At 37.7% G+C, this 11842-nt stretch overlaps 1 pseudogene across 1 annotated transcript; it reads left to right on the top strand.

Annotated features, from left to right (window-relative positions):
* Positions 1–7978: 7978 nt before the first annotated feature.
* On the top strand, positions 7979–9168 carry LOC112622811 (annotated as a pseudogene). Its single transcript, XR_003119029.1, has one exon. The product of XR_003119029.1 is annotated as a proliferation-associated protein 2G4 pseudogene (transcript).
* The last annotated feature ends 2674 nt before the right edge of the window (positions 9169–11842 follow it).

The raw sequence follows: 11842 nt of genomic DNA, 5'->3' as shown, positions 1-11842 counted from the left end.
CAATGCAAAACATTCATAACTGGAGTCCTAGAATAAGGGAAGAAAAACAATAGAATAGAAAAAAATCATGTAAGTATGTAATTAAAGAAAGTGTTCCAGAAGTAAAAAAAAAAAAAAAAAAGTTGAATCTAAATATTGAAACAATGCACTTTATCCCTGGCAAAATGATGTAGAATGATCACTACTGAGGCATATCTTAGCATAGTTACTAGTTACTGAATGTCATGAATAATGAAAGACTCTTTTTGCCAAAAAGCCAAAAGATGATGTTATACATGCAGTTGTAAAAAAAATGCCTGGCTAGTGTCTGATTTCCCAATAAAACAGTCAACTTTGATAAAAATGGAGCAATTTTTTACAAAGCCATCAAAAGAAAATAAAACTCAAGAATTTTATGCTCTAATTGTTGTTTAAGAATAAGAGAAAATAAAATACATTTTAAAAAGCAAGAACTCATAGGCTATGGATCCCATGAGCCTTCTTGAAGAAAGTACTAGAAAACACTTTAATCAACCAAAAAATATTTGACAAACAATTGTAAAAGGAGTGCTATCAAATACTGAAACTAATTCTGTGACTAAGACAAAACAAATATGTTGATTATGATAATAGAAGATAATGTAAATAGTAGAAATCCTGACAAGGTAGAAATGAGACAGCTGAAGAAAGTCGGGAAGGGAAAGGACAGGAAGATAGGAGGTAATAAGTAATTTTTAGATCAAGGTGAGGATCAATCGAGATTATTTTAAATGACTAAGAAACAATAGAAGTATATATAATAGAAAAGATAAATATTAAATATACAGGTTAATAAAAATTCACTGTCAAAGGGAAAGGAGGGAAAGAGGAAAGAAGAAAAATATACCAACTTCATCATTCTTTGACAGTTAACAATAGGAAACTAACAAATTTATGAATAAAAAGTAAAAATTAAAACAATAATCATTAGCCTGGTGCAGTGGCTGATTTAATCCCAGCACTTTGGGAGGCTGAGGCGGGTGAATCACTTGAGGTCAGGAGTTCGAGACCAACCTGGCCAACATGGTGAAACTCTGTCTCTACTGCAAATACAAAAATTAGTCGGGCATAATGGCGCATGCCTGTAGTCCCAGCTATTTGGGAGGCTGAGACAGGAGAATTGCTTGAACACGGGAGGCAGAGGTTACAGTGAACTGAAATCGTGCCCCGCACTCCAGCCTGGGTGACAGAGTGAGACTCTGTCTCACTAAATATATAAATAATCACTAGACAAAGACAAATTTCAAAATACTTTTTAAAACCCCTACATACACACATGCTAGGAAAACAGAAAGTACAACATAGACTATGATAACAGAACTATATAAAACCAAGCCTCTTCTTTATATAAAAATTTAAATAGACTAAACACAGATGTCAAAAGAAATAAATACTTAACTATATGTTTTACACAAGAAAGTCGTCAGAGCCATGTTACTTGGAAAGATGGTATGTCAGTGTGGAGCACAAGAATGCAATTATTTGAAAAGATTGAAAATTAAAAAATTGAAAAGACATACTAGACAAACACAAATAGAAATCAGAAATTGCAATTTTAGTATTAGATGAGATTGAATTCAGAGTGAAAGTTATTAAATGAGATGGAGAAGATACGGCTCCAGTTTCAAACCAAATGAATATCTAACAATATGAATATATCTATATCAGCTAGGACTGTACTGCATTAGTACACATGAAGGAAAAAAGCGTGTGGTGGGGGAGAGCACAAGGAGAAATAGGAATCTGTTAAGAGCAGGAAACTTTAATTCACTTCTCGTAGTCAATGATAGTTCAAGTGAACACAAAATTAGAAAATAGAATACATAAATAGCATGATGATTTTTAAGGTTAGGTCTATATCAAAGTCAGTAGACTGAAAACAAAGTTAACAATTTTTTTCTAAGAACACATGGAATAATCACAAACAATATTTATATTAGGTTTTAAAAAGCAGTAAATTTACTGTGTGTGTTGTATCAGCTTTCTTAATCACAATGCAATAAAACTAGAACTTTAAAAAAAATTTTAAAAGAGCAAAAAAACCTACTGTTGCAAAACTTTACTATCATCCTCCTATCCACCCAGAAGTCTTCTCGTAAACAACTCTGCTGTCCAAGAGAAAATGGAAACCAAAATAACAGAATATATTTTACAGTTAAAGCTCCAAAGAAAATCCATAGCCTTAACTCTTTATATTAATAAAAATTTTTAAAGTTAAAGAAACATCTATATAAGGCGGTTAGAACATGAACAATCAGATGAACTTAAAAAAGAAGACTTTGTTTTTTAAGTTTGTTTTTGAGATAGAGTTTCGCTCCTGTTGCCCAGACTGGAGCGCAATGGCATGATCTCGGCTTACTGCAACCTCTGCCTCCGGGGTTCAAGCAATTCTACTGCCTCAGCCTCCAGAGTAGCTGGGATTACAGGTGCCTGCCACCACACCTGGCTAATTTTTTTTTTTTTTTTTTAGTTTGTCTTTTTGGTGGAGATGGAGTTTCACCATGTTGGTAGGTTTGTCTTGAACTCCTGACCTCACGTGACCCACCCGCCTCAGCCTCCCACAGTGCTGGAATTACAGGCGTGAGCCACTGTGCCTGGCCAAAAGAAGACATTTTTAAAGCAGAAAGTAATTAATTAGAAACATTAAAATGTAGAATTAATTGTAAAAAGCAAACAACGTTGATTTAAAGTATAACAAAAGTATAAAGTAGACTTAACGAAATGAAGATAAAAGGGAAAAATACCCAATTTATTGTATAAAAATGATTTTAAAAAAGAAATATCCACAATGAAGGAATTAATCAAATCATAAGTGTCCACTTTGATTAATTCTATGTAAAAAAAAAAAAAAGATGAACATCTGATGAAATGTCTTCTAGCAAATATAAATTACTTGAAATAACCTCATAGGAGTTAGGAAATATAAAGATAATAATTAATTTGGAAGGAATACACATTGTTATCATAAGTAGCACTAGCACTTCCCCAAAAGACCCTGGAATAGGGTTGTTTCCCTAAACTTTTAAGTTCAGATAATTCCGTTGTTACTGAAAGTGATCCAAGAACACGGGAAAGAAAGGAACATTTTTGAATTATTTTGTTAAACTAGTATATATCGATTGTAAAACTCGTCAAAGGGACACCAAAAATGAAAACTAGCAGTTCTTAAATGTAGTCAGCAAACTTATTGATCTCCCTCTGACACGTTCAGGGAGTCCGTATGGGCAAATTATTCATAATAATATAATGAAATTATTTGCCCTTTTGACTGCGTTAACATTTACACTGCTGGTTCAAAAGTAATAGCTTGAATCAAGGCAGAGGCAGCTAACTGTACTCTCCATTGCTCTACACTCGTGTTTAACAAAAGCCAGTTGTGCTTCAAAATACCCTTGATGAAGCAGTAATGATTGTTAATTTTATTAAATGTAGACTTCTGGGTATGGTCTTCTTAACATTCTGTGGGAGGCAATGGGAAGTATGAAGAACACATAAAGCACTCCTGCCACAATCAAAACATAAGGCTGTTTAGAGGAAAAGCACTTGTGTGATCTTTGGAACTGGGAGCTGAACTAGCTGCTTTTTCTCATGGAAATTGCTTAATACCTGTGAAGGCAGGAAATGCTATTCAGCTTCACTTTGAGTTACTCCCCTGGAATGTGAATGAAGGACAGAAAACTAAGAAAAGGAACTCTACAATTACACATACTTATTGAATTCATTGGCTAGATGCATGTTTTCATGCAGTTGCTTTGCAGGGTATAAGAACATTTTAGTAAATTTCTAAATACATTGTATATCTTAAATTTTGTGGATGAAATATATGTAGATATTTAGAGCCAGAAGAAAGTTATTTTAATAAATATTAACAATTTCAGAAACTTTATCCTGTGATAGACAAAATAATGGCCACTCTTGCCAGAGAAGCTGGCCTCCATATTTTCTCCACATAATATTAATGTTCAAACTGTGCTCAGATATCAGATATGTTTAGCTTTCAATATAAACATTGGCTGGTCATTTCATACTGAAATTAAGAATTAACATGTTCACATATCTGTCAATAGTTTTACTTCACCATGTTGCCATCAATCCAGGCACACAAAGCTCTTCCTGAACCTCCTGGTTATAGAAGAGTAAGCTACTTTGAGAGTAGCCAGAGGGCCTACATGGACAAACCACCCTCATAGGGTGCTGCCCGTGGGGAGACTGAAAATGGGTGTTGGTGCTCTGTTAGGATTTTGCTTTGTGTCTTTGTAGTCTTGAAGCTCCAGGTCATAAAGCAAATGATTCTCCTTGTTGTCTGGATTCTCAGTCTTTACAGTTCTAAGTTTTCAGATATATGAAAATAGCTCAATAAGTGATTTGACTCTCATTTATAATAATTCTAAGTCCATCACTTTATAAATAGAAACTCAAAATTCTGCAGGCATCAAAGACTTCCCCAAGCTTACCCAGTAAGGCACAGCCCAAGAAGAAACCAGAATTTACTTATTTAGAGCAAATTATTATAACAACCACATACCACCCCTTTATCCACCATCTTGGGAAAGCAAGTATTCCTATCCTTAAAATACTCAACTTTTGAGGAAACAATTATATATGTATGCACTACATGTGTACTACATATAGTATACAGATATATTTTTTAACTGGGGAAGGCCCCAATTTAAAAACTTGAAGTGCTTATCAATCTGATAAAAGGAGCAACTCTGTTTACTCATATGCAAATACTATATGATAGCAAGTTCGGCCTAAGGCCTGTATGTGATGACTAATCAAAACTTCAGAACAAACCCCCTCCCTAACTCTCTAAGGAAACCTGCTCTGTGGTTTTACATAAGCTGAAATCCATTTTCATGCTCCAGTTTCTCTCATGTCTTTGAAATAACAGAAGGAAAAGAACCCAGTATATATAAGTAGTTTGAGAGCTGAGAAAGATAGCATATGGCAGTGGAAATATAAGTGTTGCTTTGATTTTGGAAAGAGAAGTGAGAAGGAGTATTCTTGAGTCAAAGCTCAATTCCACCTGAATGAGACGATTTATTTTTATGCTACAGAATGAACTTTGTGTGGGTACAGATTTATGGCAAATATACAAACACCTGCACAGATCTCATTAGAGGTTTAGAGAAACACCATTTTCCCATGACAGAAATGGTTATAGATGCAATCATAATAGTATTTTTATTTAATGCAAGTGGGATTTTTTTCACTCCTAAAAGCACAAAGCATTTATTAAAATGAATTAACTTATTTCCAATGAACTTCACAGCATAAAAAGATAGACAGATAAATGACAAGTTAACTCAAAATGACGGGCTTAAAATATAAATGGAATAGAGCTCTAAGTTTATCACTTTAATTTAAAACAATCAAATCAAATAAAGAGAATCTGTGTCTTCCAGTACCTCTTTATAAGTTTTCTATTCTGCCATCTAAGTTTTGTAAAATGTTATAAAGTAAAATTTAAAAGCCACTCTCTGAGGCTGCTCCAGCACTCCCCAATAAGCTGTCCAGATTCTTGATTAAAAACATTCTTTCCATCCTGGCTTTCAAGAGAAAGAGATACCATCATCAACACATGTGTGTTTTACAAAATGTCTTGTTCAGTCCTGACTCATTTTAGTGTTTTAAAACTGTGCATATGAACTTTTACTATCACATGAATAACCCACACCTGAATGGGCTGGAAAAAATCACTATTTTACTTTTATTGCTACCCTAAAGGAGATCTGTCTGCTTAGCGCAGCCCGTAGAAGGAGCACTCAGCTTCACCGGGTAAAATTATGCCAATATTGTGCACTAGGGTCCAGCAAATGTGTCTGTGGCTGAAAGCATGGCATTAATACCATTTTTACCCGTGGTGTCATGGTATACGAAAGCATAAGAATCCATCATAACTTGATCATGAGAATAATCTACAGATCATCAGGCTTTACCTATCTGTGGATACGAATTAAGTCACCTTAACATTAATAGTGAGTATTCGGTAAAGGACGTGTTCTTGTTTCTGCTTACAAAGAATCTCAGCTATCTCCACTACAAAGTTACCCCAATTCATCAAGCATTTCCAGGAAACCCTAAGGAGGATTCTTACGTGCTTCCTAAAGTTACACTGCACCATAGCCACTACATGGCATCTACAATATCTGCTTTGCTTTCTCATTGATATCTTCTGCCTATAAAGCCATGGGGAAAAATTCACCATTGCTACTACTGACTGTGGCCTTCGTAACAATGCAGAGCCCTTGCCAAAGATGCTTCCAATGGCACAGTCTTTAAGATCCACAGCAGCGTGCCTTCTGTGTTTTGTTCTCCACCCTGCATTCAGCATCGACCACAATGCTTGACAGAGAGCAGACATTCAATACCCAACGAATAAAATCGATTTTCAAAATTAGGTGCTTTTCCTAAATCAGTAAAATTTGTAAATGAAGTTATTTTGTCCTTCTCCACAAGTTATATGACACACTGGGAATTTATTCTCCATTAGAGTAAGAAAGACCACAGTTCACTCACCCTGGGTAAATGCAGTGATGCACTAAATCATTTTTAACAAAGCGCCAGCATGACCATTTGGTGGGGTGTGCTCCCTGCATTCCCTCATGCTTTATTGCACAAATACATGTACGTTCCTAAGCTTCTCTATGTGACCTTGGAATCTTTCACCTCCTTGGGTCATTTGCCCTTTTACCAACCTTCACATTTGATTAGCTAATTTGTAGCTTTCCTACAAATTTATTTATCTTAGATTTTGCATTCTCAAGGAAGTTTTTGTGACCTTTTATGCCCTTCCATTGTGCTCCCCTTAACACTCTCTGTTTGGCAGTATCTTAGCACTCACCACATGGTGGCCCCACCAGTCTCCTGTCCTGTGTCCTCCTCCAGACTCTAGATAGTAGACTATGTTCTTTGAAGGCAGTGAATGCTTTCTAATTCACCATTGTATCCCCAGCATGTCGAATGAAGCTTAGCAGCTCCTTAGTGTTCCATGAATATTGAGAATGACCTATAATGAATCATACACATATAGGAAATACTTCTTAGATATTTTAAACATCTATAAGATACTTAACAAAGTTGAAGATGATTAATTTAATTAGTCATAAGTAACCATATTTATTGAGCCCTGTTCAGTTAGAAAGCCACTTGCTATTACCTCTGGCTGGTCAATATGAAGTGAATTACACCCTTGAACCAGTTTGTTAATAATTATTTAACTGCTATTTTAGCTCATTTTACATCCCAGCTGTTTTTTTCTTGTGTCCGATGTAATTCACCTGAGGCAGCTTCATTTTACTCAGCCACTATTGCTTTCATGTCATTCATTCTTTAAACATTTATTTATTGATTAGGTATTGCGTGCCACCAGATACTCAAAGTACTAGTAATACAACAGTGAACAAGACAGTCAAAGTCTTTACTTTCTTGGTAGTTACATTCATGTTGTTGAAGGTAGATAGTAAGCAAATAGCCAACATATCAAGAATACAATAAGAATATGAAAGTGACAAGGTGAAAATATATTAAGGTGCTATGTTAGTGAAACACCAAGAGACTTCAGTTTAGTTAATCAAAAAGTTTTCACCGAAGTTTGTGTTGAGACCTGAATGGCAAGAAGGAGTGAAGAATGGGAAGGAAGCTCTAGGGAAACAGCTTTCTAGCTGAGGAAATAACTAATGCAAACACCCTAAGTTAGGACCCCTCTTGGCATGTTCATAGAAAAAGAATGGCTTTCTTCCCTCAATTCTCACAATTTTAAGGTGTGGTATGTTTGTCTCTTTCATTTAAATATCTGTGGATGACGCTCGCCTGCCTGCCGGCTCCCTTGCTAGCTCGCGCTTTCACTCACCCTCTCCTCGAGGATCCAGGGGCCTCTGACCCCAGCCTGCGGCTAGGAAGGGAGACAGAGGCCAAGGCTCAGGGGAAACGAGGCTGCAGTGGTGGTGGTAGGAAGATGCAGGGTGAGGACGAGCAGCAGGAGCTAACTAACGCTGAAGACCTGGTCGTGACCAAGTATAAGATGGGGGGTAACATCGCCAACCAGGTACTTCCGTCCCTGGTGGAAGCATCTAGCTCAGGTGTATCAGTACTGAGCCTGTGTGAGAAAGGTGATGCCATGATTATGGAAGAAACAGGGAAAATCTTCAAGAAAGAAACGGAAATGAAGAAAGGCACTGCTTTTCCCACCAGCATTTCAGTAAATAACTGTGTGTGTCGCTTCTGTCCTTTGAAGATGCAGCCAGGATTATATTCTCAAGGAAGGTGACCTGGTAAAAATTGACTTTGGGGTCCGTATGGATGACTTCATCGCTAATGTAGCTCATACTTTTGTGGTTGATGTAGCTCAGGGGACCCAAGTAACAGGGAGGACAGCAGATGTTATTAAGGCAGCTCACCTTTGTGCTGAAGCTGCCCAATGCCTGGTCAAACCTGGAAATCAGAACACACAAGTGACAGACGCCGCGAACAAAGTTGCCCACTCATTTAACTATATGCCAATAGAAGGTATACTGTCACACCTGTAGAAGCAGCATGTCATTGATGCAGAAAAAAAACCATTATCCAGAATCCCACAGACCAGCAGAAGAAGGACCATGAAAAAGCTGAATTTGAGGTCTATGAAGTACATGCTATGGATGTTCTTGTCAGCTCAGGAGAGGGCAGGGCCAAGGATGCAGGACAGAGAACACTATTTCCAAATGAGACCCCTCTAAACAGTATGGACTGAAAATGAAAACTCCACGTGCCTTCTTCAGTGGATGGAAAGGAGTTTTAATGCCATGCTGTTTACTTTAAGAGCCTTTGAAGACGAGAAGAAGGCTCAATCGGTGTGGTGGAGTGCGCCAAACACGAACTGCGGTAACCATTTAATGTTCTCTATGAGAAGGAGGGTGAATTTGTTGCCCAGTTTAAATGTACAGTTCTGCTCATGCCCAATGCCCCCATGTGGATAACCAGTGGTCCCCTCGAGCCTGACCTCTACAAGTCTGAGATGGAGGTCCAGGATGCAGAGCTAAAGGCCCTCATCCAGAGTTCTGCAAGTCAAAAAACCCAGAGGAAAAAAAAAAGAAGAAGAAGGCCTCCAAGACTGCAGAAAATGCCACCAGTGGGGAAACATTAGAAGAAAATGAAGCTGGGGACTGAGGTGGGTCCACTTCCCCAGCTTGCTGCTCCTGCCTCATCCCCTTCCCACCACACCCCAGATGCTGTGAACTGCAGTTCTTATCCACCTAGGATCGCCAGCAGAGCAGAGGTCTCCCTGCCCGCACCCCAGTTCCCCAACCCACTCCCTTCCAACGACAACCAGCTCCAACTGACTCTGGTCTTGGGAGGCGAGGCTTCCCAACCACGGAAGACTACTTTAAATGAAAAAAAGAAATTGAATAATAAAATCAGGAGTCAAAATTCATCGTCTTCAGGCCCTTCTTTCTAGCCTTTTCTACTACCCTCTGCTTGGTCAAGGTTTGTGACCCTACTATAGAACGGGGCTCAATTAGCCACCACCACTGAAAACTCAGCCGAATGTTTTTATACCATTCTAATGTTAGCATTTTCCCACCTGTTTGGGGCTTTTTACTCTTTTTTTCCATTCTCCCCAAGTATTTTATCTGGCTTCAAAATTAGGAGGATTATTTTTCAGACTTTTTTTATTCGGTGTGGCTGATTCCTCATCTGATTCAGGCTGTCCAGTCTGGCCCCTCCCATTTTAGGAGCTGGAGCCTTCATTTATGAAGCGATTCTCATCTATGCAATGGATCCTTATTTGTCAATCTTTTTTCTTCCATTTTCACAAAGCTGTAAAGAAATCCATCTCAAGCTTACCCTTTTCTCTGGAGTCAGTGGGGTCTTCCCTCACTCCATTTTACACAAACCTGAGCTGAAAGTTCAACTGGTTTTGTTCCCTATTTGAAATATTGTGATCTCCCTCTCTTGATAGAAAAACCTAGAATAAGAGGAGTAGACTGACTGGAGATACAACTCCTTGCTTTCTGAAGCTATGGACTTGGATTAAATTGCTGGGGGTTTGTAGGGAAAGGTGACAAATTTCAGTACCTGTGGCATTCTGTCCCAGGAAACTAGGGCTCCTACTATCTTATGAGGTTTTTAAACACATTGGAAAATGACATGACATTAAAATAAATTTGAATTTGCTCATAAAAATACAAAATAAATATCTGTGGATAATAATAGAAATAAAATAGAAATGGCCTTATTTATAAAATGAAATTTTACTTGCTTTTATTTAATTTAAAAGAAAGAAAAAAAAACGAGTTTCTGGCCGGGCACGGTGCCTCACATCTGTAATCCCAGCACTTTGGGAGGCCGAGGTGGGCAGATCACAAAGTCAGGAGATCAAGAACAGCCTGGCTGACATGGTGAAGCTCTATCTCTGCTAAAAGTACAAAAATTAGCTGGGTGTGGTGGTGCATGCCTGTAATCCCAGCTACTTGGGAGACTGAGGCAGGAAAATCGCTTAAAACAGGGAGTCAGAGTTTGCAGTGAGCCAAGATCGCGCCACTGCACTCCAGCCTGGCAACAGAGTAAGACTCCATCTTTAAAAAAAAAAGAAAGAAAAAAAAAGAAACACGAGTTTCTGAGAAGAAATCATCACAAAGGCTGAGGAATTGGACAAGTAGCCTCAAAGCTTTTTTTACTGATACATAATGATCGTATACATTCCTGAGGTACATGCAATATTTTAACACATGCATACAATGTGTAGTGATCAAATCAGGGTAATTGGGATATACAATGCCTCAAATGTTTACCATTGCTTTGTGTTGGGAAAATTCCAAATCTTTCTTCCAGCTGTTTTGAAATGCACAATAAGTTATTGTAACAGTAGTTTCCCTACTGGGCTATCGAACACTGGAACTCAACTCTTGATATATGTGTTGCACTTGGGGATTTTATAATTAAAGCTCCATTGCTACAACACAGAGAGTACCCAAGAGTTTGCTGATCACCTTTAAAACTCCAGTCCAAATTTAGGCAAAATTTCTTTGTGTGCTTTCCTTTCATATAGTTGAGATAGGCCAGCATGACTAGATGTGTTCTCAGAAGGTTGGTATTGCCACTAGACACCAGGCTGGCCTCTGAAACAGACTGCCTCGGTGCAGGTTGTTTTCTTCTTTGTTCCAAATCCGAGCTAAAGCTATCTCTTGCCTTGTCACCAACAAATTCAAAACATTCTTCCCTCAAAAAGTACCCACATTACCTTGATTTGAAATTACCAGCAACATTAATGTAATTTAAGAAACAGACTTGATTCAGAACTAATGGGCAGGACTGTGCTAAATGACACAGTAACTTGGTTCCACCCACTCTATCATGGCCATTCGATGTGACCTTCCCCACTCAAAAGCTTATTATAAAAGAATTACTTTCTCAGCTTTCTCTGCTGATGGAGTCTAAGTAGCTAAACACATTCAAGTTATCAAAATGCATATGAGTTCATGTTTTAGCCAATTAATTTATTTATAAAGTTTTGGTCTATTAAGTATTTTGTCCAAAGTGACAAAAAGGAATATAAGGGTGAAGATGAGCTGTACTTCCAAAAGGATATTCAAAACCATTACCTTCGCTAGGGATAATTTTCCCAAACTAATTGAAATTTGAATAGAATTTGAGTTGAGCAAACAGGAACAAAGAAAACAGTGGCAAATAATATGATTTTAAAATGGGCAAAGTGCCTGTATAGATATTTCTCAAAAGAAGAAATACGAACGGCCAAGAAATATATGAAACAATGCTCAACATCACCAGTCTTTGGGGAAATTAAAATTAAAACCACAATGAGATATCACCTCACATCTGT

This window comes from Theropithecus gelada, chromosome 4 (genome assembly GCF_003255815.1).
Source record: "Theropithecus gelada isolate Dixy chromosome 4, Tgel_1.0, whole genome shotgun sequence".
Lineage (NCBI taxonomy): Eukaryota > Metazoa > Chordata > Mammalia > Primates > Cercopithecidae > Theropithecus > Theropithecus gelada.
This window is presented reverse-complemented; position numbering and strand designations above follow the sequence as displayed.